The sequence below is a fragment of the Spermophilus citellus genome, assembly GCF_964194105.1.
Source record: "Spermophilus citellus genome assembly, chromosome: 4".
NCBI classification, from domain to species: domain Eukaryota; kingdom Metazoa; phylum Chordata; class Mammalia; order Rodentia; family Sciuridae; genus Spermophilus; species Spermophilus citellus.
The window spans coordinates 11,824,043-11,851,255 of record NC_138185.1 but is presented as its reverse complement, the minus strand read 5'-3'; positions in this window follow the sequence as shown (position 1 = coordinate 11,851,255).

The following is a 27,213-nucleotide window of genomic DNA, read 5'->3' as shown; positions in this document are numbered from 1 at the left end:
TTTCCTTTCTATTTCATGGAATAATTTGAGGAAGATTGATATTAGTGCTTCTTTGAAGGTCTGATAGAACTCAGCTGAAGAATCCATCTGATCCTGGGTTTTTCTTTCTTTTTCCACCTTTATTTTTATTGCTGGAAATTGATGTGCTTCAATTATGTCCTGCTGATTCAATTTGGATAGGTCATATGTCTCTAGAAATTTGTTGAATTTTTAGATTTTCAATTTTATTAGAGTATACTTTTTCACAATAGTTTCTGCTATTCTTCTGTATTTCAGTAGTGTCCATCATGATATTTCCTTTTTCATCACAAATTTTAGTAATTTGAGTTTTCTCTCTCTTTCTCTTTGTTAACATGGCTAAGAGTTTATCAATTTTATTTTATTTTTTTTTCCCAAAGAACCAAGGTTTTGTTTTTTCATTTTTTTTGGATTGTTTCTTTTGTTTCAATTTCATTGATTATAGCTCTGATTTTAATTATTTCCTCTCTTCTGCTTTTGGTGTTCATTTGTTTTTCTTTTACTAGGGCTTTGAGATGTAATGTTAGCTTATTTATTTGTTGACTTTCTATCCTTTTAATGAATGAGCTCAATGCACAGAACTTTCCTCTTAGAACTGCTTTCATAGTGTCTCAGAGATTTTGACATGGTATATTGCTATTCTCATTTACCTCTAAGAATGTTTTTATTTCGTCCCTTCGTTTGTCATTCAATAGCATATTATTTAGTATCCAGGTGCTAGTGAAACTTCCATTTTTTATTTTATTGTTTATTTCTAATTTCATTCCATTATGGTCTGATGAAATGCAAGGTGTCATCTCTATTTTTGTTTGTATTTGCTAAGAGTTGCTTTGTTACCTGAGATATGGTCTGTTTTAGAGAAGGATCCTTGTAGTGCTGAGAAGAAAGTGTATTCAGTAATTGATGGATAAAATACTCTATATACGTCTGTCATGTCTAGATTATTAATTGTATTTTTTTAAATTTCTATCACTTCTTTATTTAGTTTTTGTTTGGAGGATCTATTCAGTGGTAAGAGGGGTGAATTGAAGTCACCCAGTATTATTGTGTTGTAGCCTATCTTATTCTTGAAGATGAAAAGGGTTTGTTTGATGTATGTAGATGCTCCGTTGTTTGGGGCATAAATATTTATGGTTGTTGTTTTGTTGATGTACAATTCCCTTAAGCAGTTTAAAATATCCTTCTTGGACCTTTGAAGTCCACATTATCTGATATAAGCATAGAGATCCCTGCTTGATTGTGAGATCCACGTGAATAATAAGTTTCTTCTCATCCTTTTACCTTCAGTCTATCGATGTTTTTGCCTAGGAGGTGCATCTCTTGGAGACAGCACAAATTGGGATCTTACTTTTAATCCAGTCTTTCTGTCTATGTATTTTTATTGATGAGTTTAGGTCATTTATATTCAGTTTTATTATTGAGAAATAATTTTTGTTCCCTATCATTTTGATTTTTTTGGGGTTTTTAAATTGAATTACTTTCTCCTTTTATTGACCTTTTCTTCTAGTTTTGTTTCTCCCTGTGCTGGTTTTCACTTTCTATTTATGAAACACTTTTGGAGCATATTTTGTAGAGCAGGCTTTCTGCTTGTGAATTCTTTTAACTTCTGTTTATTAGGGAAAGTTTTTATATCATCCTCAATTCTGAAGCTTAATTTTTCTGAGTATAGTATTCTTGGCTGATATCCATTTTCTTTCAGACTTTGGTATATTTTATTTCAAGACCTCCTAGCTTTGAGGGTCTGGGTTGAGAAATTAGCTGAGGTCTGGATTGGTTTCCCCTGAAATGTGACCTGTTATTTTTTTCTGGGAGTCTTTAAAATTCTATTCTTATTTCATGTGTTAGACACTTTCATAATAATGTGCTTTGATGTGGGTCTGTTGTAAGTTTGTGTATTTGGGATTCTGTAAGCTTACGATACCTGATTTTGTATTTCATTCTTTAGGCTTAAGAAAATTTGTGGTATTATTTCATTGAAAATTTTGTGTATTCCTTTGGTTTATATTTCCAAACCTTCATCTATCCCAATAAATCTTAAATTTGGCCTTTTCAGATTACCCCATAGTTCTTGAAATTTCTGCTCATGGTCTCTTAACATCTTTTCTCCATGTTCAACTTTATTTTCAAGATTATGTATTTTGTCTTCATTGCCTTATACTCTGTCTTCCAAGTGATCTAGTCTGTTGATGATACTTTTTATTGAGTTTTTAATTTGTTTTATTGATTCCTTTATTTTGAGAATTTCTGCTTGTTTTATTTTTCAGAATCTCTACCACTTTATTTAAGTAATATTTCACTTCCTATATTTTCTCTCTAATTTCACTCCTTACCTCACAGATCAGTTTAACTATGTACATTCTAAACTCCTTCTCTGACATTTCTTCCACTGTGGTGTCTATAGATTCTGTTATGGAAGTATCTTGTTTGGGGTAATTTGTTCCTTTCTATTTCATGTCATTTGTGTGTCTTACCCATCTAGCACTAGGGATGAGAAGCAGTAGTGTTTCTACCTTGCAGACTTATAGTGTCCAGTACCCACTGTTTAGGGAGAGACAAATAGCAATAAGAATCAATGCAAACAATTGCAGCATTAAACCAAATAGTTTCTGCTATGGTGTCTATAATGTTGTAACAAGAATTATATGATCAGTTATTGCCTATAATAAAAATAGTAAGCTTGTGAAAGCATTTACAATATCAAATGCTGAATAGGGAGAGAACAGAAGTAATGTAGTATGTGACAACTGTGAGGGAGGAGGAGAAAAGATAGAAGAAAAACATTAAAGTAAGAGTGAAAGAGAGAACAATAGAGATTGGTTGTTAGCTGAAGAAATGAGAGAAAGAGAATCAATAAAAACAGGTAAGTGAAAGATATATATATATATATATATATATATATATATATATATATATATTGTGTGTGTGTGTGTGTAAAAATTAAAAAACTAACATTAAAAGAATAGAAAACAAAACAGAAATATACAATCAAATATCCTAGTTCTCAAAAAGCAGATCCATGAGAAATAACTGGCTTCAAAAATGCTAAAAATAAGAGAAAAAAGTAAACATGAATATATATAAATGTCCACAACCCATTAAGGTCACAATTTAACAGAGAAAAAAAAATGTGTGTGTTGGGGGGAATCTTGATGAAAAGTTGAAGAATTGTTTCTGTTGGATTTCAGAAGATTCTCAGCTTCCCTTTCTGCACTGGTAGGTGAGATGCTGCTTGCTCCACCCTCAGGGTGGGTTTGCTAGAGTAAGAGAGTGAATCTCATGGGCAAAACTCCTGGAGTTGGTATTTAAGCTTATGCGGGTTCCATGCTCTTCAGTGTGTGCCAATTGGTCTGGAGATTTTAAATCAGCCCACCTCCAGGGCTTAGCACTGCCTGTCCATGCTGGAAGACTGCACCCTGGGGATCTCCCCTTGGTTCCACTTGTGTGATAGAGGAGCCAATTCTTAGTCCACTATGTCATCTGTGGACCTCATGGTTCCTGGTCTTGTTCAGTCTACAAACTCAGCCTCTCCCACCCTGGCCCTTTTGATTTCCTGTCCAGGTACATCTCTGCCAGCTGTTCCTGTAAGCAACCAGATTAGAGGGGGTGGGGGAAAGTCAGGTGGGTTTCCACAACCAGTTGTCCCCTGTGCCAATCTTTCTCCATGTTTGATTTTCTCTTGGCCACTTAGGCAAACTGTTTGTCATGCAGTGTGTATTTGCCAGGCCAGACTCAGATTTTAGGAATTGGCTCTCCTAGCTGCTGGCCCCTGCCATGGCTGCCAAATGGTTCCTTCCTCTATTCTCTACAGGCAGCCAGGAGGGATGCAGTTTCTTTCCCATACAAGGATATTGTGCAGTGGGCATTTCAGTTTAGTCAGGGAGTATATTTGATCTCTAAACTGCCTGTACCCAGACACATCTCAGTTCTAAAAATGCAGGTTCCTTTAATTCCCTTATCTCTCCACTGTGCTCACAGAGGGACCACTGTGCTGGTGTCTGGCTGTAGAAGCGGCTGTGTTGCTGGGGATTTCTTCCTTATTTTATTGTACTCAACCTTCTGAGTCCCTGATCTGATTTGATTGTCCAGTATTAAATTCCAGCAAAGCCCCTCACCCATCTTTTTGTTCACCCACCTCTCTGAGAAGCTGCCTGTCTGCTTTCTTGGTTTTACGCTACGGAGCAGCCAGGAGAGTGACCTTCTCTATTCCTCTACCTTGAAACTTTTTTATTATGGTTTTGATTTGCTTATCCTTGCTCCATCTGTATTCTTGACACTTGGTTGAAAGTGTGTTGTCTAGACATATATGAGTTTATTTGGAGGGCCTCTGTTCTGTTCCACTCATCTATATATCTGTTTTTAATGTTAGTTCCATACTGTCTGGCTTACTTCAGACTTGTAATATATTTTGAAATCAGAAAATGTGATGCCTTCAGCTATGTTCTTCTTTATGAACTTACTGCTGGGTGGGTCATTGATAGTTGCATATAAATTTTGAAATTTTTATTTAGCATTTTCATAATAATTGTATTGAATATGTGTATTGCCTTAATGGACATTTTAGCAATATTAAGTTTTCCAATCCATGAACATAGGATTCCTTTCCATTTATCTGTACCTTCTCTAATTTCTTTCATAAATTTGGTATAGTTTTCAATGAACAAGTCTTTTATCTCTTTGGCCAAAGTTTATTATTTAAATATTTTAGTGCTGTTGCAAATCAGATTATTTCCTTAATTTTATTTTTTGGATTGTTTATTCTTAGTGTGTAGATATGAAAATTATTTTGATGTTTTGATTTTGTATTTTGCAATTCTTCTGAATTTATATGTTAATTATAAGAGATTTTTTTCTTTGTACCAGGAATGAACTCAGGGGTATTTAGCCACCAAACCACATCCCCAGAGCCTTAGAGTGTTTTATTTTGAGACAAGGTCTCACTAAGTTGCTTAGGGCCTTGCTAAATCACTGAGGCTGATTTTGAATTTGTGGTTCCCCTGCATCAGCCTTCTGAGATGCTGCGATTACAGGAGTGAGTCACAATGCCTGGCTTACAACTCATTTTATGAGGATAACAGTACCTTGATGTCAAAGAAAAACAAAGACATTATAAGAAAATGAAAAAAAACAGGCTGTTTTTAGCAATTTTTCCCAAGCAATTGATCCAGAGTTGAAATCCTTTCATATACTTAAACTTTTTGATGGCTTAGGATTTGAGGTTAATTAAGTGGGCATAAGTGTCTATTTGCCAAATACAATAAAATGTTAAATATTGGGTTAATGCAAAAAGCCTAAGAATAGGATTCCTCTATTAGGGCACCTTTCATGCTTTGTGTTCAGGAATCGAAGCCTTGAAAGAGTGTGTAGCAGTGAGTGAGAGAGGTCAAGAGCGATGGCGGCCATCTCTGACTCAGGCAGATGTCTTTGGGAAACTTCGGGAAGCCAAGACACCAAGAAGGCCCTTGGGCAGGGAGGAAATAAGGCCAAACGGGGAGTCAGAAGTCAAAGCAACGTGCAAGTCATGCTATGGCACCTGGCTCTGGTCCAAATGGCAATGGGAAGCCATTGGTGTATTTTCAACACAAGAGTCCTGCAACTATATTTTTAGGAGATTTCCTTGGAGAATAGGTTCTTGGGGATAGAACTGAGTCACTGAGTTCAGTGAGGAGGCTGGGACATAGAGCAAAGGGGAGATGATGGGTTTGATGATGGGTTTGTTGTTGGTGGTGGTGGTGACGGAGACAAGAGGCAAATTTAAGATTTATTTCCCAAATGATTTTTCAGATCAAGATGTTCATTTTTAAGCAATTCTCTGCCCATCTAGGAAAATCAGGCTGGAATAATAACTTCCATTTGACAGCTACATAACCCAAAACATGAAGACAGGAGGCTGTGCAGCCAGCTCAAGGTCACAGGGAGCATATGGCCAAGGAAAATTCGAACAGAATGGCAAAGGTATATCAAGGAGTCACCTCTCACCTGCCACCAGCCATCACTATAAACATCTCACTGTCACAATGCTTAATTCATCTTCCTTCATAACCTCAGATGTATTTGATTTAAAGTTCTGTCTTAAGCAAAATATATCTCTCCTTCCTTTTCCTGAAGCTTGTGCTGTACTCAAGCTATTGCTTTCTCCAAGGCAGAAAAGTTTATTCAAAAAGTAGTCAACAGGAAATTGATCCCTCTGTTTCACTGGTGGGAATAGCTTAAAAAAAATCAAGTCTTGTTCCTTAAATTTCCTTTGTGTTTCTCTATCTCCTAGAAATATTTGAAAATGTGAATATGGGAATAGTTGACCAAATGCATTATAGATAGATGCTTTAACCTGATGGCTAAGAGGAGCTGACTTGCTAAGGTCAAGCTCAATTGGGCAAGTCAATGTCCTGTCTTTGAGCCTGAATTCATCTGTACAATAGGATCTTATGGTCATCCAGCACTTTGCATAAAGCCAAATTCATGCTTAATGCCCAGCAAGAGGCTGCTCATTCTCCTCAGTGGTGGTGGAAATCCAAGAGGGAAGAGGTAGTAAGAGAATTTCACGCATCCTCCATGAATGGGTAGATAAACAGCCTGGTTTGGAAACTTGTCCTCAACATGGAAGAACATTTCAGTTTGAGGAATACATTGCATTTTGACACATTTTAGGAAAGGCCTGAATTCTTACCCTCTCACTGCTTTTGTGTCCGACGCTGACCTTCACCAGGTGGACCCCCTGCTATTTGTCTTGGTTTTTCTGAATGTGCAGCCAGTGATTTTCCACCTCCTGTGTTTGAAGGCTCTTGTGTTTTGGGGGATGGAGCTGTGACGGGATGAAAGATGGCCTTCAAAGATGCCCACGAGGTCAGATAGCCCTGGGACCTGAGAATATGTTGTAGGAAAGTGGTAAATATCTGAAGAAAGGGGGGTTATCCTGGATTATCCAGGGGCGCTAGATTTTTGTGAGAGGGAGACAGGAGTATCCGAGAGAGGGAGCTGGAAGATGCCGCACCACTGGAGACTGGGAAGAAGCCATGAGCCATGTAGTCGGCCTCGAGGACTGGAGAAGGTGAGATGGACCGTCCCCAGAGCCTCCAGCGAGGATGCAGTCCTGCAAGTCCCAATTTTAGCCTAGAAGACCCCTCTGAACTTCTGACCTCCAGAACCATAAGACGGTAAATCTGTGTGGCTTTAGGCCACTAAATGTGTGGTCTTTTTTCCAGTAGTAATCGGAAACCAATACTGAGCTAAATCACTGTAATAATAAAGGTCGTAAATTCAACCGCCAGTAATGGTCAAACAACTGATGAACTAAGTGGGTGTTGAGTTAACTCCTAGATAATGAAGTGATACAGAGAGAGAAGGAGATAGGTGGTCTGGATCATGCCCGTCTGGGTGCCAACCAGAAACAGACAGGGGAGAATGCTGCTGGCATCCCTGGTGGGCCAAGAATCTGGGAATCTGTTTTCATATCCTGGCAACTCATTCAACATGTTAAAACTATTGGACATGTAAAAAACAATTTGTATCTAAGGAATCCAAAAGATCTCTGCTTGGGGAGTGTTTTGCTTGAATTGTGTGATAGTTTGTTCTCGATATGCTTTATTTTTGATTGCTTGTTACAAGATTCTTTGTGCGCATGGGCATGTGTGTATGCATGTGTGTGTGTCTTCCCGAGTTCTATTGTCCTCTATTTGTGGGACTCACCAGAGTTTTCTCTGGCAATAGAGGAAACAAGGATACGTTTGTATGTGTACTAAGCTTTGCTTCGCAAATGCTTGACATTTACTTGCTGGGAAGTGGAATAAGCCATCAGGTCATTCTGTGCTCTCCCTGGCTCTCAGAGATGTGGCAGGGATTAAAGGGCCATAGTAATTCATCATCCCAGAGTGGGTTCCCCACAACCTGGCAGGAGGGCTCTGGGTTTTAATGATCTTGTACTTCTTGCTAGAGGTAGACAAAAATTAATCATGTGTTTTTTTTTTCATGTCCTTTTGTTTTCCCTCCTTTGTTCCTTGGTCTTCCCGCTCACAATCCTGTTGTCTTTTTTCTTCCGTCCTCCTCTCCCCTGTGTTGGACTTTTCCTCATTATATTTGTGCGGCTCACCCTCGTTTTCTCATCATCAGAGTTGTCCTTACATTCAACAGCACCTATTTTTATTTCACCCAGGAACCTGAATCCCTTATTTAGAAGCATTCAACAGGAAGTACAGCTCACCTTTTTTTGTGAGGAGTAGAAATGTATTGAAGATTTATTGCAGAAAATTTCTACTTTATTAAGCTGACAGGTTTTACTTAAAGGCATACTACCCTGTGAAAGTCTAAATTTGATTTAAAGGTCAAAGGAAAAGTCTGGCATCTACAATCTGCCTTTGAATTGTTTTTGTAACACTAAATAGAGTTTACAAGAAGACAAAATTGCAATTGGTCAGCAAAAGGTATGCCAATCACAGCTTCTCTCAATAAACTCTTTGCCTTTAACCAAGATAGAAGATGGAAAAAAAAACTACTGAAATTAACATTATCTTGCAGAATACATGAAATTCCAGATTCAATTAGGGGTGTCAATTGGATGAACCACTTGTGGGAAAAAAGGGAACACTATTACTCTGAAGTCTGCAGGAAAAACCATAATTACGGGCATCTACCATAAGGGTATTCTCATTTGCATAAATAAAATAATGATGTACCAAAAGGATGCATAAATTTTGACTAAGCTCAATTCTTGCTTGTTCCCAAAAGATATAATGGCTTAATTCCATTGGCCACAGTCCTGAGGAGCCTCCTGTTTCTACATGGCTTCTCTTAACACAGGCTAAAAAAAAAATCACCTTCTCAATTAAAATCATTTTGTACACAGTCCAGCTGTATTTTTCAGCAGTAGGGCAGGTTAATAAAAATTTCAAATTTACTGTATTTGTTTCCTAAAATGTGCAAATGTAATGGTGTGTGGGAGAGAAAGCAAACAATAAACAACACATAAAACTCAGCTGTCAACATCATAATGGTCAGGAGTCAGGAACACGCCTAAAATATAAATATGAGCTCTTCCAGCACCACTCAATGGGTGGAACATGACCATCTTGACCGGGTACCTATTTCTGATGACGGAAAACACTTCAAGGTCACCTTGAGGTAGAAATGCAATCAGGACCCATTGGGAGTGACCTAGAGCCCTGGCTGTGTAGACAACACAGAGTCAAAACCCTACTTTACCTACTTCCAATCTTCTACCCCAAATCAGTCCTTGATGAAAGAGTGAAGGAGGGAACTCACTGATGGTGGGACCCCAAGGGACAGTGCTCATGCTTGTCTGCGGGTGGAACCACCTTGGCTTCCTCCTGGTCTTTTGGGCTGAGGTCCCCACTCTGCATGGTGACTGCTGTAGGTTTCTTGTATGATTATTGATGTCTTCTGCAGCTTGTTGTGTGGTTCATTGTTTTTACAAAGAATCTCCTTATAATGGGATATTGTCCTTGAAAAATGGCTTTATAATAGCCAGATAATATCCCATTATAAGGAGGAAGCATATTTTGTTTATTTGTGTTGGGTGTTCAATTTGTCCCTGATTTCTCCCCCTCAGAAATCATCCTGTGGTAAATACCATTGTAATTAAGTCAGTATTCATCTCTGATTTTTTTCCAGGTCTTCTCTTGAAGAATGCCAGATGCAGGGGACACACAGAAGACCTTGAGGGGACCACAGTCTGTACTGCTGAAATGTGGCAACACACACACACTGGGGGTTAAGTTTCAGCACCCCTTTCCCTTTTTGCTGTGGGTTATTAGAAAGTGTCACTCCACGCAGGACCAGAATCAGTGTCATCAGACTAGGATTCCCCACCGGCTCTTCCTCCTGTGAAGACCCCAGCCACAGTTTCTGAGCTTGCTGACAAAATGCATTTGGATTCTTGTTGTGTCCTCAGAAGCAAGGAGAAGACTTGGTCTGACTCTAAAATTTTACATATATGTACACACATGTGCACACACCTCTCCTATGTAGGCAACCAATTAAAACAAGTTTGCATTTTTTTACAAGATATCTATGAAACAAATACGATCACTCCAGTACATTTTTTTTTAAAGGAATAGATGCAATACATTGGTAGTTCAAGAGTGGAGTCCGGAAGTCCAATTGGAAGTTTCAAGCAGCTAACAAGATTATTCTGGGTGCATCTAAACAACTCATCAAGACTATTTAAATATTTAAGAGGAATAATTAATATTGCAAATGTAATAACAATAAATAATAATACAAACTCACCAAAACATGCAGTAGTTTCTATTGTTTCAGTTAATTTTCATTAAAAACCCCACAAGGCAGGTGTTATCCTCTTTATACACAAGAGGTAAAGGAAGTCCAAACATTTAAGTAGTCCACCCAAGAATTTACCCAAGTAGAAAATAACTCATCTGGTGCTGAGAGCCACAGCCAAGTGGGAATGGCCCCTGGCATTTTGCCAATAGTATTGGTTGAGAGGCAAGCCATTAAGATGATGCTGGACTGATTCGGTTGTATATTAGACCTTTACTGTCTGCCTCGGCCTGCTACTTTGGAGTTCTTGTGGGGATTCCCGGGGAGTTCCCATTGGTTGGGGAAGTGCGGGAAGAGGGATTTCCGGTTGTTGGTTCCTGGAGGAGCCGTGTGGCATTCGGGAGAGTTCCCGGGGAGCATGTGTGGAGTGTGCTGGTGGAGTTCAGAAATAAAGTTTGTTCCTGCTTCAGTGGCTCCTGATTTGTGCCCAGCCAGACTGTGGCAATCTGGAAGTAGAAACCGTATGCCAGTGAATTCCAGATCTGGCCGTTACTCCTGGCAGTACTTGGAGACAGTGCTCCACCCCACTACTTCACTGTACTGTGATTTGGGAGTTTATCTACTGTGATCAGAGGTTTTTAGAAGACAAGATCCAAAGCAAGTTAAACCATGACTCTCAGACAAAATGAACATGGGTTAGAAAAATCGAGTTGATGAGGAAACCAAGTGGCTCTTATTGTCTGTACAAAGGAGAAGTCTAGGAAGCCCACACTTGTATGGAATAAAGGAAGGTGGGGATGGACATGCAAATAGAAGCTTCCTTCAGGAGGGCAGAAGGGAGTTGGTGAGTAGGTGGAACATCTACTGGACAGGACAGAATTTGAATATCATTAGACAAGAATCATTCTATTTTGCTATCAGTTTTCTACCATTTTGAAGCGGTAAAATATTTCCTCTAGAATAGATAACCCTGTGTCAGGTTAACACATTGGCTTCCATAGAAGTATGAATTTCCTTGTGCATTCTAAGAACACAACAGAACAGACTCTTGACACAGAGGAAGAGAGCTCTGTCCGTCAGGTTCCTCTAACTTGAAGTGCCCAGGTAATTGAAATAAGAGGGATTCACATGCATTCTCCATACCTTTGTTGGGGGAGACTTGACCAAATCGATGCTGAGCAATGACTCTATCAAAGCCATTTTGGAAGGAGGAAAGAAGGAAAGGCTTTTTTTTTTAAATTAATTATCTGACTTTTATCCACAAATTTCCTTGCTTTATGAAGTCACAAGATAATTTTTCTAAACACCAGCATTGCAGATTCAAGCTGGGAATGAAATTCAAGCTGTGTTTTTTCTGCTTCTTACAGTCCATCATTGCTAGTAATAAAGAGCCTGCAAATTTGTCAGCCAAGTTCTAACAGTAAAATCTTTATTACTGGTGATGATGTAAGATGCAAAAGGAGCCCAGATTGAATTTTAGATCCCAGGTTGAACATAGAAAGCTGATGTTTAGGGAAAAAAAATAATCTTACACCAAACAAATTTGATCGTTAAAACAAGATAAACATGGAACCCAGCAAGGCCAAATTTATAGTCAGGGAACCAACCCTAGCCACCATTAATTGTTAATCAGAAGGTGAAGAAACTTAGTGTTGGGGTTAACTAGCCAAACAGAAGGAACTGGAAAAAAACAGAAAATTAATTTAAAGCAACAACCAGTGATACAAGTCAGATTCAGTGTATGGCTGCAGGGAAAAATTGATAAAGCAATTTCTCAGAAAATCTATAAAGTACTACAAAATTGCCTTGTGATAAGAATTGCAGAAGAAACAAACATTTAGGCTGTTGAGAGTTGGAGGGCTGTTTAATTAAAATTAAGCCAGATCCAAAGGGTAAGTTAATTACCACAGGTCGTGATCAAGTGTCATTAATAAAAAAGCAAGAGCTAAGTTGGGCCACGAAACAATACAGGTACAGAACAGACAACAAGGGTAGGTGCTTGGCCTGCACCCTCTCCAAGCAGAGCGGGATGGATGTTGGCTGTAACTGTGCTGTTAGCTCATCACATTTACTGTAGCTCAAGGGAGACGTGAGGGGCCCTTGATCGGGCTGTTTCCAAACCTGTGCAGCAAAATGTGTCCCATTTGCGTCATTGCATGGAGCTGGCAAGGACGCTTGAGAGGAGGCCCATGTCCTCAGTCTTGACATCTCCACACTTTGAAAATGTGTCTCCTACTGCTCTATCACAGTGCTGCAACTGTCCTGAGATAGTCACACCTGGAGGATTGATGAGCCATTATCAAAGAGCACAGCTTTGTAAAATAAAAACGTGGAAATGTGGGACCCTTGTCAAAATCAAGAACTTCAAGATGGTGGCAGCGAAGAATTAAACCAAGTAAAGGGATCTTGTGAGCAAGGAGCCCTGCTTGACTTGTTAGTCACATGACCTTGAGCTTGTAACATCCAGGTGCAGTTGGGGAAGCCATTAACCAACATAGTGCATGTATTGAGAGTTAGAATCCACAAAGGAAACAAGAAATTGCTGACATTGGTAGACTGTTCCTTATCAGAGTGGACCAAGGCTCATCGACTCTCACCTCTCCTTTTGCTGCACATGAGGAAATGCAGAGATTTAATGAATCGCACAAAGTCATGTAGCCTATGAGTAACTGAGTCAAGTCTCAGGACCAAGTCTCTGGCACTAGTACCAAAGCCAGCACCCTTCACCGCAGTGAAGAATTGAAGTGGAGAGCTGGGCAGAGTATGGGTCACAACAGCCAAATAGGAGAAGCCAATTCCAGCTTCAGCGGGCGCAGAGCTTCTGCTCAGGTGGCTGAGTTCTAGAGAAGAGCTGGGTGCCTACACTGTAACCATATGGTCCGTGCACTTCACACTTAACGAGGCTAGAACTTGGGGTGGGAGCTTTTAACTCCAAAACCAAAACAAAGGACATGAGAAACTTCGGGGAGCGCTGGCTGCGTCTGTTCCCCTAATTTCGTCATAGGGGTTGCATGTGTCCAAACTCATCCAAGGGGGCACATTGCATGTGGGAAATTCTCTGCATATGCATTACAACCCAGTATTCGGCTGAAAATTCAAGTCTGGAACTTTTAACAATGTAAGAATTTTGTGATGTGGTAGTTGGTTTATGGCTGCTGTTCTTTTATTATTATTGCCATTATTTTACTGAGATTGTCAAGTGTGAGGTCAGGGGTAATGATTGCTTTGCTCATTTTGAATTGTTGACGTTTCTGACACTGCTTAAATGCTTGTTGAATAAATAATGGGGGTGGGGCTGAAGTCCAGGTCTCTTAGCAGTGGAAAGATGGGGGCTAGAGTGGGGAACCCAGAAATCCAGACTCACTCATGGTGTTCTCAAGGACTGGTGTCTTCTGAAGATTACCCCCTGGTATCCCTGGAGTGAGTGATCTTGTTCCTTGAAAACATCTGTTCAGTGTAAGAAAGACCTCAGCCCTCTTGTGGGGACCTAGGCACAGACAGAGCATAGGCAGTGGCAGTTCTTTGGTCACTGATCACCCATTGCTCCTTCTTTTGGGTGAGCATCTCTGCAGTCTCAGAGACATCCACCGTGAGGCTTGTACCCTCCTGGTCAGGGAAAGTCACAGGAGACCTCTCTTCCTGGGACATCAATGGTGAGCAGAGTTACAAGGATAAAACACCAATGAGCCGATTCATTGTGGTGAGCGTCCCTGATAAAGCATTCCTGTACCCGAAGTTCTGAATTTCTCAGGCTTCTACTCTCTTTAAGGCTGATTCCTTCACCTCTGAGTCTCTCTCTCTCTCTCTCTCTCTCTCTCACACACACACACACACACATACACACACACACACACACATGAACATGCACGTGTGTGTGTGTGTGTTTGTGTGTGTGTGTGTTTGTATTTGAACCAGTGTCTTGCTAAGTTGCCCAGGCTGACCTTGAACTGGCCATCCTCCTGCCTCAGCCTCCTTGGTAGCTGGGATTACAGGCACTCATCATCATGCCTGGCTTCATGATGCATCTTTTTCTTCATTTTTCTATTTGTTTAGCTTTTCTAGCATTCTTTTTTGGCTGTTTGCAACCAAAGGCTCCAATTAATACTTATGACAATTATTGAAATAATTATAGGACTTTGGTTCTGAGTGCTTGATCTCTCTATTCCTGAAAGCCAGAGTGGGTGTCCAGAAAGGGCTTGGGTGGGGAAAGTAAGAGCCAGAGGGAAGGACAAGTAAGAGTGACTGAGGAGGGAATAGACAGGAATGAGAAAGGATGTGGGAGGAGAAACCCATATGTGCCATTCAGAGGCAAGGGCGACCCCACACTGTTCTTCTTTCATTAAACAGGGTGTACTCTCCTTTATTTAATGGCTCTATCAATTTTCTCTTTTATAACGTAGCAGGGGGTGTGGATTTGGTGAAGCGGTCCAGGGGCCTCATAACGCTGACTTTCAGAACTCCCTTTGCAGCGGTTCCCTTAGCTTGGTAGCAGGACGCCCATGGTCCTCAGCATGGTACCCGCACACTTCTAATAGGCTTTCTGTAAGTGTTCGTTGACGTCTGCAAGGATGAGATGGAGACATCAACATCTGCAGGGACATGGCCCTGAAATTGTACCTCGAAGGGGACTGCTTTTGAGGTGGCGATTCCATAAGTAGCATGGCCTCGGGCTCTCAGATGGTCTCACCTGCCTCCTGGTGATCCTCAGTTTGTGCCGTCTCCCCCTAGGAAGCACGAGGGGCTTGGGACATGCTTCTGGCCAACAGGATGTGGTGAGGCCGAGGCAGTGTCCAGGGCAGCACCATGAGTGCACGATGTGGGGTGGCAGTGGCCGTTCTGCCCATCCTCGGCAGCTTTGAGGAGGTGAATGGTCCTTTGGAGCCTCTAAGTAGGGTACCCTGCTGAGCTGTGCACCGAATCCTGATTCCTCAGATTGTGAGATGACAAATCAGTGTTGCTTTAAGCCACCAAGTTTCTGGCAATACTGTTATTTAGTAACAGATAATGAAGACAGGTGGCTTGGGTCGTAGGTGAGAGCCTGGGTTTGGAAAGCCATTAGAATTGGTAGCACCCCTCTTTGCCCTTCCGTGCTTGAGTCCTTGGAGTGCGCTAAGCTATGGCTGAGTTTTCCTGTTGGTATTAAGCAGAGTGTCTCATCTTGGCCCTATTGACATTTGGGTTGGACAGAGTGTCCTGTGTGTTGTAAGATGAGTAGCAACATCCCTGGCCTCTACCCATTAAGACACTCCTCTCCTCCATTTTGTGGCATCCCAAAATATCTCTAGATACTATTGAATATCCCCTGGGGTTATGAGGTAAAATTGTCCCCAGAGAATCATTGGTATCAAGATTGGTGCAGAGGATAAAAGTGATACTACCTCCTACATGGTGTCACGGGAAACTTTAAATGAGCTGGTTAGGCAAAGACTTGGAACCCTTGTGACAATCCAAAAATGTCTCTAGACACCATCTATTCTTACCAATGAGAACCTAAAGAAGGGTGGATATCATCACTGTCATGAGACAGGGACATTTTTATCCTCCTGGTTGGGGCGGTTGGTAGAACATGGATTGGCCAGGACCAAGTCTTCTAAGAAGGGGCAATGTCACTTGCTATGACAGGGACTATGGTTTGGATGTAAGGTGTCCCCCAAAGCTCCTGCATTAATGTAGGATGGTGCAGAGGTGAGATAGGATTGTGAGAGCTGTAACCTAGTCAGCCCACCCTAGTCTTGAATGGACTGACTGGGTGGTAATTGTGGGCAGGTGGGGCACAGCTGAAGGAGATGGGTCACTGGGGACGTGCCTTGGAAGGAAGGCTGCATGGTCATTCACTGTGCCCCTTCTGCCTGCGCCCCTGCTTCCTTGTCGTCCTGGGGACACTTTCCCACGAGGTGCTCTCTCACCTTGGGCCCAGAGGAATGGAACTGGTCATCTACGGACAGACCTTGAAAACCATGAGCCCTAAATAAACATTTCCTCCTCTAAGTTGTTCTTGATGGGAATTTTGGTCACAGGGACACAAAGTGTGACTAAAACGGGATGAGAAAAGACATTAGAGAGGGGGTGGGGAGAGACAGGTTTGCCCAGTGGTACCCACCAGGGTACCACCAGGGCTCCCCAGGTCTCCTTGTGATAGGCAGCAATCAATCCTGCCTGGATCTCTGGGGACGAGACCTGCACTGGGGTCTTAACATCACTGTTTGTTTATCATTTTCAGGACAACAGGTAAGGACAGGTGCTAGCTAGAAGCCCTCTTCCTCAAGTCCAGACCTTTAAATTTCTTCCCAATTGAAAGCAGAAGTTCTAGTTTTATATAAAAGTGAGTGAATGAGCACCTTGGGCCTCCTGGTAATTAGTTTAAACTGGAGCATCACTGGCCAAAAATAATAAAAAGAGAATCTCCCACCTCTTTATTAAGCTTGGTTACAGTTATTGGACAGAGTTGAAACCAGCCTAAAGGGAAGGAATGTTCCCTGAAGGAAGAACACAGAGAAAGCAGAGAAATCTACCTTACTAATCAGTCATAAAAGAGCTCCGCAAGCGCCTCGCCTATTGATTTCCTTTACTTCCTCCTTTTCCTAATCCTCTGTCCTCATTTCTATCCCTCCCCTCCCCTTCGCCCTGCACAGGATTTGGCCCTGAAATGAGGGTCCAAAGTACACGCAGCCCGCAGAACTGGTTGCTGAAGCTGGCGAATGCAATAGGCCCTGGAGACTTTCTCCTTGCAACGATGCCTCCTGGAGAGGGAGAAGGTGGCTCAGTGCTGCTGGTGGTCCTGCAGGTGGGAGGAGCTTCTGCACATGACATAGCACTGGCTCATCTAGCTGCACCAGGGCCCTGTCCTGCAGAGACCATCTTTCTTGTCCATTTTTGAGGTAAAAATAAAACTACTTGTGAGCTTCTCCATAGTGGCGTGTGATGGTCTAAGGACTCTGCACCTGTCAACACTTTTGACTTAGTCTCGTGTGACAATGCCCTGAAGTTAGTATTATCCAATTTTACTTATTTATGGGTGATTAGTTGTTTTAGTTTTATAAATTTTATATAGTTTAAAATTGATAATAATTATGCCTATTGATGGGACACAGTATGATATTTCAATTCCTTATACAATGTGTCACGGTCAAGTCAGGGCAATTAGCATTACCTTCTCTTTACAACTTGACTATTATTTTCAGTTCAGAAGTTCCTAAGCCCTGCTTCTAGTTCTTTATAAAATATATGATACATTTATGTAAACTACAGTCACCCCACTGGGCTCTGGGGCATTAGAACCTATTCCTCGCATCTAGCTGTATTTGGGACTTAGTATCCAACCTCCTTTGTCCACTGCACCCCCCCCCATCCTTCCTACAATCTAGTGACCATTAGTCCCCTCTCTACTTTTATGAAAACAACTTTCTGGTTTCCACATAATCATAAGAATACATGGCATTTGTCTTTCTGCTCCTGCCTTGCTTCACTTAGCAACATCCTTAATTTCCACCCAGATGACTGCTAATGACAGGCTTCCATTCTTTTTTCTGGCTGAGTAATATTTCTCTGAGTTTATTTATCTATCAGTGGGTACCTTGGTTGATTCTGTATCTTGGCTATTGCAAGTAGTGCTGCAATAAGATATGCAGTATTTCTTTTATTTGATGACTTCAGTTTCTTTGGGCATGAATCCAGTAATGTGATATATGATATTAACCAATTTTAAAGATGGAGGTGAGGTAGCTTACCAGGATTTTTCAGGCAGTCTGGTTCCAATGTAACTGATCTCATTAACCCTCTCATCTGATTGACAGCTCCACAGCTCTATGCAAACCTACAAAGTTTTAGTTGTTTTTAGAACTAACTCAAGTCAAGGATTACAAGTAGTAGTGTGTGTGTGTGTGTGTGTGTGTGTGTGTGTGTGTGTGTGTGCGCACACACACTTGTGTTCCCAAGGAATGCAGGATGAATATTTTATGGTATAACTTCATCCCAAATAGAATTGCTTGCTACATTTTTTGCATACTATAAGAGTAGATATTGAAGTTTGTTGCCATTAATAAAATACTTCAATTATATATATTGTGAGATAAGCCACAAGCCAGGAGATAAACATTCCTGTTTAGTTATTGACTAAAGGTGCAACTGCTAAGAGCAAGCTTCTATTCCAGCCCAGTCTAATTAAGCCCCAAATGTGTACGCAATCACGAACACAGAGCTTTGCAAAGAACATTATCAGACTCTGGTTGGAGCTACACTTTGCAGCTTATGCCACCCAAAGACAATTCCATGATATTTGTATTGTTAAATGTGAACTCCGGCAGCATCTGTAAAGTGAAGCAATAAATAGCTCATGTCTTTTGCTGGAGGCAGCCAGCTCCTCTTTGCACAGGGAGTAAAATCACAAAACTTGCAGGTACATCAGGAAGCAGCGGTGGTGTCAGATGGAAGGGATTCAAACCTGAATGAGCAATTAGCAGGAAACTTATCTGAGGACAGATGACATATGCACATCTACTTTCTTCTGAAGAAGCAGATTTCCCCCCCCATCTCTGAAGATCTCTCTTAATCAGCTTTTTTTTAACATTTTAAAGGGCACCAAGTCCTTGGAGGTTCCCATGAAATGTGTGAACCCCTATCCAAAAGAACATGCACTGGGCACGTGTGACTGAGAGGGACTTGGGATTCTCTGCCTCCCCATTCTGCCCTTTTGGACTTTCTTCTAATCAAACAGGTAGCTGTGTCCTGAGCTTCTCTGCCACCGTGGACGCCTTTATTTCCAAAAGGCCAAGTGCATGCGAGGGACAGAGAAAGCTAAGACGATTTCTGAACAAAGGGAATCTGAGCAGGGGCACGAGGAGGCTTCTTTTCCAGGGCTGCAGATGTGCCATGCAGGAAGGGACCCAGGGCTATTTGCATACTTCGCTTTGGTCATCGTCATGCTCCTCCCATCTGCTTAAGAAAATGGAGTGGGATATAGCGCCGGGAGGGAGGTTTCCCAGGGTCTTCCACACCAAGGAGGAAAAGCCAGAAGAGGCTTGTAGAATGGAGTGGGTCCTCTGCAAGAAGCAAGGACCCAAGAGGTTTTCAGCAGGTGCTGCACACACATATGCACACACACATGCACACACAGGCAGCACACACATGGAGGGGGAGAATGATCTTAGAGATGTTTCTGGGCAGCATCTCATGGCTCTAGCCATGGCTTATTCATGCATACAGACGTTCCCTGGGTCCCTAGCTTCCACAGCCACAATTTGTACTAGATACTGAACACCTAATAATTTGCAGAATTCATCCTGCTAGTTTAGGGTTCATGCACGTAGTTCCCTCTGTCTACAAGGCTTGCTCCCAACCCCCAGTTCCAACTCCTTCTCTATCCAGCAATCCCTCCATCCTTCAGACCCCAGCTCAAGAAGCCACACTTTCTTTAAGAATCTCATCCGTCTTTGAAGCCATCTAAGATAAGTCTCTTCTATCATCCTACGACCTGTGCATGGATATTTTCCTCTGTGCTTTAATACTTAATTGTTTCTCCCTCCTCTGAATCCCCTGTTTCTACAGGGTAGGGGCCCTGTTTTGCTCTCTTTGCTTTGCAAAAATATCTTTCTCAATACATGCGTACATATGGTGAAGGAATGGATGACTGAAGAAAACCAGGATGGTGAATACTGGGGGAGGAGGTTTGAATGAGGTGGAACGGAGCAGTGATAGCTGGCTATTATCTTTTAGTAAAACCCTCTGATTTTATTAACAAAGGCAGGGGAAATAAAAATGTGGCTCAGGAGCTTGCATCTGGCTATAGCGACATTAGCTACAGAATTGCCAGGAGTTAGCAAGGGGCAGGGGCAGAGGATCTAGAACCACATGATCAACCATTCAAGGGTAAGCTCCAGCACCTGTTGACCACCTGCCCATGAGCCAGTTATTAAATCCTTTTCAAACTAAATTTCCTTATCTGTTGAAAGAGTGATAAGTCCCCCCTTCTTTGGGCACTGTGAAGATTAAGTGAAAAGACTGCTTGAGTTGTACTCATTTGGGTACTGGGTATATAGCAAGTGATAATAAATGTTAGTAGTGTCTAGGTGAAATGTAGGCTGCCATGCCCATGAGGAACTCAGAACCAAATTCTATTTGGAGAGTGTTGCATGTACTTGGGAATTTTCTTGAAACTGGGATTGTAGGACAATACTAGAATCTATGACGAGAAATTGCCGTTCTATGTTCTGCTTAATAAATTCATTTTTATGGTCTCAATTTTGAGTAAATGCATGCATTTTTTATTCATTAGCATTTGTGAGCATTGTCCACAGTTCTAACATTTCATGAACATCAAAGCATTTAATATCTACAAATGCCAATTTCACATACACAAACCCACAAAGCTTTGGTGGTAATTATCACTAGCCATGTTTTCTACTTATTATGAATTTCTTAACAGCAAGAGCGATCAAACTTGTTTTAAAAAAGCATCTAAAAACATCTCCTCTCGTTTCTCTTCTAAAATTTACAACCAGAGTCAGGCTTCTGAATCCTTGTTTATTTGATGTTTGCATATCATAGGTAGTCCAGAACGTACTTGTTAATTTACATCTCCAGCTGAAAAATGCATATTAAAACACTGAATTATAGCAATGGCCACATAATAATAGCATGATGCTGGTAGGGGATTAATCTGGGAGCAACTGTGTGGGGCATTAGGAACTCACTGATCAGCCTACTGGTTTTCAACCCCAGTGGCTGTTTTGGAAGATCAGAGAGAGGCCTGATGGAGTCCAAGAATGATGATGTAGAAATGAGTCTTTGATAGACTCCAAAAATAGGCAGAGATTTTGTCAGAATCTATTAACTTGGTATTGACCTCAAAAGCTGTCTGACCTGGTCATGACAGATTAGGATGTAGAACATCCATATATAGGGTCCATGAATGTTCAGGAGGGTTTTTAAACTATTTTTTATTTGTTCTTTTTAGATACAGCTGACAGTACAATGTATTTTGACATGATACATGCACAGAATTTAACTTACTCTAATTAGAATCCCATTCTTATGGAGGCACATCATGTGGATTCCTTGTATGATTTATATGTGCAGACATATTTTCTGGGATGAGGAGGTATTATTTTCACCATATTTTCAAAGGGACTGAATACAAACATGATCAATAATTAGCCCTTTGTTTGGTCCTGAATTCCCTCCCAGACCCAAGATTCTGTATTTTATGATATCTTCAAATTATAGAATCTTGGATCAAAATATCATAGAATCTTTGCAACTAAAGCCTTTATATCATGATACAAAGGTATATAAAAATTTTTGTTAATATCGTATCCTACTTCCAATTCTTCGTAGTTTTTCATCTTCTCTGAGGTTAGGAAAATAGCTGAGTATTGAAGTCTAGGCTCAATTGATCTAGAACAGTGAATCTCAAACTGTTTTTAAGAATCATGATGGAATATTAGTAGTTGCATCTTAGATATTTTAAGTCTAATACATTTTTAAAAAATAATTTACTATACTATTTTCCTGGAGATTCCCAGAGCACTTGGACATGTAGGAAACACTAAGCAATTCTGCACATAAAAACCCTTTAAAAATTTTTAAACATGGTGTTTTCTAAATTCCTTAATTACAGAGCTTCTTATCCAAAGAAACCTGTTCACATCTTCAAGGATAACTTTTCTGAAGAATGCCTTGTTAGATATGCAACCTCATCAATTTCAGCTTTAATTCTTAGAGGCACATTGGGGGTCTTTACTGGGCTCTTCCTTAAAGCAGCACATACATTTTGGTTAGCATTTCAGGGCATTCTAGGAAGATTTATATGAGTGAAAGAAAAGTGATCCTAGTTTTTTAATGGACAGAGGTGAGGTATAGTTAGGAAGAGTTGGATATTGTGATGGATAAATTCAGGAAAGCCAGGGCAAAGAAGACTGTGTGGATAACTTTAGATATCTTTGAGTAGGGGTGCATTTATGCATTCCTTCATGTATTCAAGAATAATTTGGAAAATATCCAAAATAATAGATTTGATGAAAGTACCTGATAATCTAAAGGAGACTAGGAGACAATATTGGACCGTAAGGCCCTCAAAAAGTAAGAGATAACCACAAAACAGGATAATGCATTCTATGATGGATTCAGGAACTACTGCTAATAAAAGACGAAACACAACAAAAAAGAATCCAAATATTTTGGCAGCTCTCAGAAAAGTCTCCAAGAGGAAGATAATGTTTGAATTGGCTTTAATATTCACAGATGGGACTGGGATTGTGGCTCAGTGGTAGAGCATTTGCATAGCATGTGTGAGACACTGGTTCTATTCTCAGCACCACATATAAATAAATGAATAAAATAGAGGTCCATCAACATCTTAAAAACATTTAAAAATTTTTAAGAATATTCACAGATGACTAAATTAAATGTGTGCTCTCATAGGAAGGCTCAAATGAGTATAGGAAAAACACAGCAAGAATTCATGCTGAGTAATCAATTGGACCAGAGTAGATTTGGGGTAATAATGGTGCACTGGCTGCAAGTATCAAAACCCTGACTCAAACCGTTAAATTACAAACACATGTGTCATCTCCCCTAAGAGTGGCTTTAGAGGGCTGCTCTCATTTCCAGTCTTTGTTTCACGTGCCTTCGTTCATTCTGGATTTACTTTCATGCTCTCAGCAAGATGGCTGCAGAGTTAAAGACTTCACATTTGGAGAAACAGTGACTAACAGAGAGTGTTATCACCCAAGGGTCCTTCTTAGGAGGAAGAAGACTCTTCATAGAAGCCTCTCAAAGTGGCCACTTCTTTTCTTATTGACTAGAAATGAGACACAGGACAAGTCCTAAGGCAACCCTCAGCAAGAAAATCTTTAAATCAATCAAGTCCATTTGGAAGGCTGAAGGTGATATTGCCCTCCTCCGATGCTTGACTAACAACTGGACCCACTGGGGAAAGGGGAAGGGGCAGGGAGACACTCAGGAGGGAACTCAAGTGGTCTCCCCCAGGAGGACAATAAAAGGACAGCGCCACCTGCAGGCTACTTTATTAATAGCAGGTAGTGTGCTTTCCCCATCTCCATGGCAACACTGACATCCAGGCCTGGGGAGTTGCCTGCCAGGTCTCTCCATGCTCTTAGTTGTATTTTAATCCAGAAGAGCCTGCATCGTGGTGATGGGAACCACCGCACTTTACAACGTCCCCAGCCTGGAGGGTGTCTTGGAACCAATCCAACCAACCTCACCCTTGAGACATAGTTTTCTACTTCACGTCTAACATGGTGTTTTCTAAGAACATGCACTTCAACATCAGCCATGTTCAAAGTCTCATACTCTGCAGAGTTGTTAGGTTTTGTAGACAAATGAAGGGATGATGATCATTTGACAGTGATGGTCATTTCAGCTTAATGACAAACCTCAGAAGATGATGACCCAATTCAAATAGAGTCCCGGTGTCTTCATTGTATGTAGAGAGAGAATAAAGCCCAGCCACATCAATCTTTTGTTTTTCATATTGATTAACATTAATTGCCTCAAACTCTGATGCCGGCAATATCTAACTGATTTATGGTTTATGAAAGCTATTGACGTATGTGGGGATGCAATAAGGAATCTTTTTTAGGCATGGTTACATGGATTGTATAGGAATTATCTAATTATTGACTAAGCACCAGTGATGAACTCGGTAGTAAAAGTACCGTATGCTCGCCAGGGGGCTGGGGGCTGAAATAATGACTGGCTTCCGCAGCATAAATGAGCTTGTCTTTTTCTTCTCCCTTGAACAGAATTTATCACCCGTTTTCTTTCAGAAGCAAAGAATGGGTGAGTTGAGCAACGTTTCCACTCTCTCGCTTCAGCTTTCCTTCTTTTAATTATTGGTTAATTTGAATTTCTACTCGAATTCTTTGTTTCCCTTTCTTTATTTTCAAAAACAAAAATTCACTTTGAAGTGCGTGACAACAGAAATGACCCAAGAGTCTCCATGTAAAGGCACAGTCTTTACCTTCTTGCACTCGTAGCTTATGTTTTTGGAACACTAAGTATGTGTCAGAACCTCAACCCCCTTCCCATCAACAGGACTAGAGGAACGTGAGTACGATCTGTTGCCGTGGTGAATTTCCCATAATATTCCCCACAGGTGGAATATCTGGTGTGGTTTCTGTTTTCCTGACTGAGGCAGTCAGATATTGTCATTTCACTCCTTCATTTAGGTAAAAAAACACACTGAGAAGGAATATATAGCTGAGGAATGGATGCCATATTTGGGCTAAGGCAGCTTGACTTCAGTATCAAGTTCCCTTATTTTTACTTTTTAATCGGAAACTTAAAAGTTTGGGTTGGGAGGCACCATGGAAAATACTGAGGCCAACCACCAACCTCAATGGTATTACAGTGATATTATACTCCATTGAAAAAGTGGAAGCTTTTCTCTAATCTCAGCAACAAGATGAGGATGGCCAACATTGGCACTTAAATTTAATTTATTATTGGAAGTCCTTGCCAGAGAGATTAGGGAAGAAAAATAGATAAAAATACAGTCAAATTGTAATGGAAGAAGTTAATGTCTCTGATTGTGGGTGGCATAATCTTATACATAAATACCCTAGAGCTTCCAAAAAGAAAGAAAGAAAGAAAAAGCAAGCTAGCTATTAGACTTAATAAACAAAATCAATAAAGTTTTTGGAACAAAATCAACATAGAAAAATCACTTGTATTTTTATTTACTAACAATGAATAATATAAAAAGGAAATTAAGAAAGCAATCCTATTTATGATAGCAACAAGTAACAGCAATAATAATAAGCCTAAGAAGATGGAAGGCTTGTACCTTGAAAATCACACAACAGGGCTGGGGCTGGGGCTCAGTGGTAGAGCGCTTGCCTAGCATGTGTGAGGCACTGGGTTCGATTCTCAGCACCTCATATAAATAACTAAAATAAAGGTCCATTGGCAACCAAAAAAATATTTTTAAAAAAAGAAGAGAAAAGAAAACCACACAACATGGATAGGTGTTGGACAATGAAAATACCACCTGGGGTGCCCGAGAGAAGCCTGGGGGGCAGCCAGCCCAGCGGTGCTCGGAAGGTGGGGCCCTGGGAATCGAGGCTCTGTTCTCATGGTAGAGTCAGGAGTGCGAGGCTGAGCAGTGCTGTGGTGCTGTGGATGAAGGTCGCTGGATGAAAGGCCTGTGGCTTAGACAGTGCCCTGTGTTTGTGGAAGGTGTGGCAGGAATTGGTGGGAGAGACAGACACGCAGGTCAGAGGCCACGGTCCTCACTGAGTGATGGGACGGGCCCGTTTCTGGGAGTCGACAGCAAGGACAGATGTCAGGGTGCTTCTTTACATGGTCTGTACTTTAGAACCATAAGAAGAAGGGGATGGTCAGGATAAGGATGAAGGACTAGGAGACTTTCCTGATGGCAGGTGAGGAATTCCAGTGGGGAGTTTTGGGATTGGGCCAGACCTGGGGAGGAGCCTGGGGATAAAATGAAGAATGAGGGGAGACTGGGCTTCCCCAGTAACTGGCTCACAAAGGGTCTTGGTGGCTGTCCATTACCACTGCTGTTTGGGGGGTGCTCCTGGTGGCCAAGGGGGCTGAGGGGCTGGCAGCGTGTGGCAGGTGTTTGTGTGAGACTGGTGAAGAGGCTGCAGAGACGGACATGAATGTCCCTAAACTGACCCCTGGAAAAGAGCCGAGCAGCTTTCTACTACACCTTGGTAGAAGCCTCAGCCTTCTTATAAACATCTCAGCAAGAACCCAGCCAATGATAAACGTGATCAATAGCTCCAAGAAACAGGAACTTAGTAAATCGATTTATTTGGAAAAGAGTAGATTGACTTCTGACAAATGGGCCCTTGGTGAAGTGAAGCTTGGTGAGCTGAGCTGCTTCCTGTGGTGGCATCTGGCAGGGGCACAGGGTGAACCTGGAACAGAAGCGCTCACTGAACACCAGGCCCTTCCTTGCCTTGTAAGTTGGGAATCTTGGGCAGGGCCTCTTGTTGGCTCATCCTGGACAGACAGCTTCTCTGTAGCCAGAGGATGGGCGGCAGTCCCTATAAGAATTTGGGTGTGATGGGGAAAGAACTTCCCTGGGGAAAGTAGGGTGGGCACACTTCCCTTAAGAAGGGGGGAATGTTGGACAAACAGAGCAATGTTTCCCCATAGCTTGTTACTACAGATTATCCTTCCTCGATATGGCCACAAAGAAAGGGAGATTTGGAGTGAAAATGACTCAGACAGCCAGGATCAGAGACTGGCAAAGTGTAAGAACCCACAGTCCTTGGCTTTCACCCCCTGATGGGTTTCTGCCTTAGACAGCTCTGAAAACATCTGCCAGACTCCCACTCATAAATTATCAATTTGTGTGCTCATATTTTCCCCCTAAGTTCGCACAAATTCATTTTATGAATTCACCCACACGACTCAGTGGCCTGGATTACTAATGTGTAGGTCCCCATGTCTGTGCGGCTGATGAGCCTGGAATCGGCCCCCTGGTGTGGAGTCAGAGCAGCAATGGTTACGCAGGGTGTTGGACACTGATGATAATTAGCCAGGACTCAGCGTCCGCACGGTGCTTGGGGAATTTTAAAACCTTGGAAAGGTTCCTGACCTCAGCACTCTGTCTGTTCAATTTGTTCCTCCCCTGGCAGAGAAGAGACACTATCAATAGCAAGCAATTTATTTTCCCTGTTGTCTGAGTCAGATGCTATAAGGGCAGATGTCTGGGGCATGTTTTAAATAGGAAGAAATTGATGTTATTTACTTTCCTGATATCATTTAATACATGAGTGGTTGAGTTCAAACCATGTCCCAGCTTATCATCGAGTATACGCTGCCCCTCATCACACCTCAAACCCATGTATAAATCGAGGGTTCTTGTATTTATCTAGCCTTGAGCATTGCTCTGACAACAGATACTAACTTAAGATCTCTAATACCATATTTTCAAGTGTGATTCAGATAAGACACGCTTTCCAAATGGGCTGGGTA